The sequence below is a fragment of the Xiphophorus maculatus genome, chromosome 24 (genome assembly GCF_002775205.1).
Source record: "Xiphophorus maculatus strain JP 163 A chromosome 24, X_maculatus-5.0-male, whole genome shotgun sequence".
Taxonomy (NCBI): Eukaryota; Metazoa; Chordata; class Actinopteri; order Cyprinodontiformes; family Poeciliidae; genus Xiphophorus; species Xiphophorus maculatus.
This window is the reverse complement of record NC_036466.1, coordinates 12411754-12418343: the sequence shown is the minus strand read 5'-3', so window position 1 is coordinate 12418343 and position 6590 is coordinate 12411754. Positions and strand designations below refer to the sequence as shown.

At 40.1% G+C, this 6590-nt stretch overlaps 1 long non-coding RNA gene across 1 annotated transcript; it reads left to right on the top strand.

Moving 5' to 3' along the window:
* The first annotated feature begins 828 nt into the window (after positions 1–828).
* On the top strand, positions 829–4227 carry LOC111607558. The gene is made up of 3 exons (XR_002752338.1): positions 829–970; positions 1072–1205; positions 2110–4227. It is a non-coding gene; the product is annotated as an uncharacterized LOC111607558 (long non-coding RNA).
* Positions 4228–6590: the final 2363 nt, after the last annotated feature.

Here is a 6590-nt window from a genome sequence, read left to right as displayed (position 1 = left end):
AAAAATATGCAACTCTGCCTTCTCCCAGAGCTATCTAGAAACAACCAATCAGAGCCAAGAGGAGGGTCTTAGTGCTGTCAATCAAACCTCCATGAGGCTCTGCTAGCTGTGCTACTCTACAGCTAGCAGAGCACTAAAAAACACAATTTCAATTAAACACAATTAAAATCACAAGTAAATAAGTTTTTCATGCAATAAGTAATTAAAAAACATGCAGTTCCATCAATTTACTACCACTTCCTGTTGTCTTCTTTGTCGTTTCCACCAGCAGTAACATCCAGATGCTGTTAACATGACTTGTTTATGCCAAAATCCCCCCAAAACCACCTCATTCTAGCCCCAAAACGTACCAAAAACTGTTTAGTTATTTTGTTATTCCAGTTTGTGCAATTTTATGATCAATGCAAACGCAGCAATGATAGAAAAGACTCATTAGAAGTTAAAGCAAAATAAAGTTGTTAAATTTAGGGGGTAATTACTCTTGCACAGGTTGGTTTTGAAAGCTTTTTCTTTAATGACTGCAGTCCAGAAGTCGCCTCAGGTTTTCTCTGAGGTAAAATGTGAGACGTTACCTTTCCCCGCCGCCTTCTGGGGCCACTAGAAAGCTAAACTTTCCTCTGATTGCTGAACGGAGATCAAACATCAAACATCTCCCCGCAGATCTTTGAACCGGCAGCCAAAGTACGGAGAGGACAGCTATTCTGAGAAGTTTGTTTTCGTGTCTTCTGTTGTGGTTTGACTGGGCGGGCGAGCCGAGCCTCGCTCCCCCAAATCCGCAGAGCCTGGATCCAATAAGCCACAGTATCTGACTGCGGCGGTGCGGTCGGCAGCGGTGGGGCGCTCCAATCTACCTACTGCACCCCCAAACGCCCCGCAGCCTGCAGCTTAGAGGTGCCTTCTCTCTTTCAAGACTTAATTTGCAACAAATGTTGGGAGTCTTTGTCTGATCCAAGAAATCAAGAGCTAACAGGTAAACATGCAGAAAGTTCCCCTGAAGTCAAGGAAAATGCTTTGTTTTGTTGTTGTTGTCGACCCGATTTCAACCGTCATATCAATTCATTTCGTTTGCAGACCTGGAAACATGCGGAGCGAATCGCCGCAGATAAAGTTCAAACGTTGAGGTCTCGAGACTGGGAAAGCGGCGCCGTAATTTGATCAAACCCATCAGTTCTGCTCCTCTGGCTTTCGTCGTTTCCACCTTGGAGGTTTGCTGTAGCTTTCCGTTTGTTTGCATGTAAACTGCTGGGGAAGAGGAAAGCAGAGTGGAGCCAGTGGGAAACCGGAGGGGTTTATGAAAACCAAAGAGAAGAAGTGGGGAAACGGAGGATTGTACTGCTGGGTGTTTTTCTCCAGTGTACCTGAATCCCTCCAACACTCAGAGTTTAAATGTTTCAGCTGCATGTATTCAGATTCAGTGCAACACTAACAGCTGTAGGAGCTTCAGGACACGATGCTGCCAACAAACACTCTGCTGGAAACCACAGAACGGTGTCGCATTTCAGCAGCTAACGGTTCTAAATGTTCCTCAGGGGTTACAGAAACTTTAGATGATTTTATACATTTATAAAAACAAGTTTGTGGAAAATGATTCTGCTGAAGTCGGGCTTTAAACATGGAGGAGGAAACAAGGAAGATACAAGATGGCAGATGGATGGATGGATGGATGGATGGATGGATGGATGGATGGATGGATGGATGGATGGATGGATGGACAGAAGATGATTGGTGGAATGATGGACAATTGGACGAATGGATAATGGATGGATGGATGTTGGATGGATGCTAATCACATCTGACCAAAAATGGACGGTTGAATGGATGGATGCTAAACGAATGGTTGGATGGTTGGTTGGATGGCGTATATCCATCCAGTTCCTTTATAACCTAAAATGTTGTGAATAATCTTAGAACATTAAACTGCCTGTTGGTTTTGATGAGAATCAGAAATGAAGGCTGGATTAAAGATGGCCGCCGTCTCCTTCATGATTAAAGATGGCCGCCATATCCTTCATGATTAAAAATGGCCGCCGTCTCCTTCATGATTAAAGATGGCCGCCGTCTCCTTCAGTGTTTTCCATCTAAATAAACCTCTCTTCTCTCTCTGTGCAGAATGACAGACTGACATGGAAACGACCTTCTGACCTCTCACACTGATTAACAGCTTCTCCCCTGCTGTTGTCTTTCCACTCAGGCATTGTGTCCAGACGCCTAAATCTATATTATTACATTGAAACTTGTGTTTTTTTTAAGCAGATTGCTACATTTAAGTACCATAAGCATAATTGGAGTTGGATTTTATTCTCCTGAGTGAACTTGCGACCCATTTATGCCGCTGCTGAATATATTAAAGTGTTTTGTCACTTTCATTATTTTTGCAACCAAAATAAGTTGAGCAACCCGCCCTGCAGCTGCAGTGAAGACGAGCATGGTGAAATCGTCGCAGCAGCCGGTTGTTTTGCCGCCGCGGGGGCCATTACTGGAGCGGTTTTAACCTCTCCACCTCCTTCCCGTCTCAATCAGAGGCGTCAACATGCTAATAACTCCGCCGAGATGCGCTTCAAGTCGCCTTTTGATCTGCTCCGAAGCCGGGACGGCGCCGCGGTCGCCGGCGGTAACAAGGACCGCGCCTGCCCTCCTCCGTTTACGAGGCGATTCTGACCCTGACGGAGCCTGGAGGGGAAATGGCATCGAGACGCAAGCACCGCTTCCTGTCGGGTCAAAATGAGATGCTAATTAATTAGCATTGGCATCTTTAGCAATGCGTGTCAGCTCCCATTTGGGTTCAAACCGAGCCGGTTCTGGCCGCCGCCTCAGGTCGGACCTCCACCATCAAGAATCTGATCACATTATGGATCAATAGGAATCAATCAAGCAGCTGACAACAAGCGTCTCTTCATCTAAACAGCCTCCAGTTTGGAGGCTTTGAAGTCTTTCACAGGAAGAAATGCACTCTGGGCAATGTAGTAATTCCCTCAGTAATCTCCGAATTTACATATCAAAGCCTTATATGGGCGGTAAAAGGTTTCAAGGTAGATCTTAATAAATCTAACTTTTAGAAATCCATTAACTTCAATGTTATATAACAGCTGGAATTCATCAGAGGTCTGGGAGGCCCGAATCTGGCCTAGTCAAAGTCCAGATCTTGTTTCCAAAGATCAATCTGATGGAAAATTTAACCTAAAAACAACATTAACACCAGGCGAGGCAAAATCAAAGTTAAATTACAAGAATAAAGTTATTTACCAGGATAAAGTTGTAATATCACGGACTAAAAATCATAATGAGAATAAAATTATCGTATTTGGAGAATGAAATAGTACTTTTATGAAAACTCTTACACAAAAAATAAAGATCGTTGAATGTTGTGGAGTCATATTTCATCTTTTAGCAGCAAAACTTTCCAATATGAAAACGAGAGTCTATCACAAAGAAAGGACCAGACGGCCTTCTGTCACAGCTAATCATGCAAAATATATTGATTATTTTATATTTTTAAGCTGCAATAGGTTCGGTTGTAAGTGACGGAAACAAAGGAACGTTTTGCGTTTGGAAGAAACGGGCCTGAGAGGACGAGACAAACAAATTAGATTAATACTCCTGAGGATCCAGAACCAGGAAAACACACCAAATAAGGAAAACGAAGCCGGCAGGTTGACCAGGTTCCCATCAAGAGGCCAGCAGCAGTCATTAACCGGAGATAATAAGCACAAGGTCAGGAGATTTCTGAATTATCTCCCCGTCTCCCCACTGTTCTGTCGGCCCCCTACCAAGTTGTGCTCAAGAGTGGCCTCACATTAATCAGCGCTTTAATTGCCACTTCCCTGCGAGTGTGTGGGGAATAAGGCCAATTTCCCCGAGTCGCTCCTTCAGGACGACGCAGACAGGTTCTCAGAAACACAGACACCCAGGACTTGGAGGTCCGTTTTGACGCGTTTTCAGTCAAACTGATGGAGAAATGTCAACATTTGTTAATCCAAGAAGTTGGTAAATATTTCATGGTTCTACTTGTTTATTTTATGGGTGTCCAAAGTGAGGCGCGTGGGCCATTTGCAGCCCTCGGAACAATTTTGGGCGGTCCTTGGCTCAGAAACATTTAGAATCGATGTTGGTGAAATTTTTACCGAGTCTGTTCAAAAAAGATACAATTAAAATCTTGGAAAATGTACTGGTAATTTATTTTTTGAAAAAGTCAAGATATGGTTTGCTGTTTTTATAAGTTAGCAAACATTGAAGACCTTCTTTGTATTTGTTTTTACAGAAATCTTGACTACTTTGCTTATTTCATTAAAATATTGTGTGTTTATTTAGCAAGTAAAAATCATTTTTAAAAAAAGTTTGGAAATTATAATTAGGAAAAAAAAATGCTAAAAAGTTAGTGCACCCCGAAGAAGTATATTATTATTAATATTTTCTGAAGGGTGATTTTGTTTACAAAGTCTTACTCTGTTTTATTTATAGTTTCTGTTTTGTTTAGTTTTATTGATTTTGGTTGTAATATTTCCCAGTTCTAGTGTTAGCTGGTCTTTATAAAAATAAAGTTTATTAATGTTTGCAAAAGGAAACATCAACATTATTATGTATCGCAATAATTATCGGGACAATTTATCATCCAGTCAATTTTTTGTAATTTGCATAGATTCTTATCTGGTGATAATTGATGGAAAATATGTTTGGATTCAACTTGGATATTAGTTAGTAGAACTGAGGATAACAACTGTTCTAATAACTGATTATTCTGACGATTAATCGATTAATCGGATAACAGAATTATCACATTCTGTTGATTTTTTTATTTTACTACTTAACCTTACTTTATACAATATTAAAAACACATTAAAATGCAACAAATAATTAAATTCCTTTCATTAAATAAGAAAATAAACATTTTATTGCTTATAACTAGTGAATGCTCGATCAGCTGCAGCTGAAAAAACACTTGAAATGCTGGATTTAAAAATAAAATGTAGGGTTTATCTGTTGATTATTATTGTTATTAGTTTTTTGATGAATAAATGGTGTTAATAGGAGTTTTTTTAGCAGAGTTTGAGCTATGTGAAGCTAAAATTGCCATTTGAGTTTTGAATAGAAAATATTTAGATAAAGATTTGTTTTGTCTGTAATGTAAAATATTTCTATTTTTTACAGTTTTGCTTAAATACTGATTTGTTTGGTTTTTTTTCACCAAATGTTCTTTTTAGAGTCTTTTTACTCTAAAGATTAATCGATTACTAAATTAGTTGACGATTATTTCAATCAATTAATCACGATTAATTGTTTCATCCCTAGATGTTATGAGTATGAAATGTAAAACAGCTTGCCATATTTGGTCTATTATTAAGCTTTCCATATTCCAACTACTCTGTTTTATGTGCTGAACTGATTACAGTTTTCAACTCTGTTACCAAACATCTTTGCTCTGCTTCAGATTATCTAATCTGGCTAATCTAGGTGTATCTATGTTATGTTGCTTATATTAAAAGCGTTGGCTCATTCTAAGCAGTAAACACGTCGTCCTCTTGCCGTATTTATCCGAGTCAAGTCGTGTTCCAGCCTCCTCTTCGTATTATTACATTATGCAGCAAGTGCAAACCCTTTAATAACCCCGTGTCAATGTGATTAATGGACATTGCTTAATAAATTTCCTGTAATTAAATGTCCACCTGCAGCTTGCCTGGAATCAATTACCTTTTTGTTTATGCAATTTTCTTGAGGTATTTAGTTATGTGCCTCCATTAAGAAGTTGTAAGATAATATCTGCTTATTCTGCTAATTCCCATGTTACCTTATGTGACACGGCGGGCCTGAAGCGAACAGCACAGCAGACGGGTGACTGATGTTTGCCATTTGGAGCAGATTAAAAACAAGAAGGAATAATAATAATAATAACAATAATAATAAGGCGTGTTGTTTTACAGTGTAGCAGACTGAATTGGAGGCGGTCATGAGGAGGAAGAGGAAAGTATACATTAAGAAAGAAACCCGATGAAATGGGTCACAGATAAATTATCACCTGAGGGTTAATAGTACATATACATATTGAGTGTGAAGTCGTTTTCTAATGAGGAGAGAGCAAAACGTCTGATGCTAATCCGCGTCCTGAAGGTGTTCTTAAAGGGACAGTACGCTGACTTTACACACAGGATCTAATATGGAGGGAAAAAATGGAAGATGATAAAGTTTAGAGGAAAAAATATGGACGACTGGATGGATGGATGGATGGATGGATGGATGGATGGATGGATGGATGGATGGACAAACGGATGGATGGATGGATAGATAGCTGAAAGGATTGAGGTAAAGATAAATGACTGGTTGTACAGACAATTGGATGGATGGATGGATGGATGGATGGATGGATGGATGGATGGATGGATGGATGGATGGATGGATGAACGAACGGATGGACGGATCGATGGACGAACGAACGAACGAACGGACGGATGGACGAACGAACGGATGGATGGATGGATGGATGAATGGATGAACGGACGGATGGATGTATTTCCCGCTCTGACGTTGTGCTGAACCAACATCTCCGTTACCATCTCCCTCAGCCCAAACAGGTCAGAAACAACCTTTGACCTCTTCCA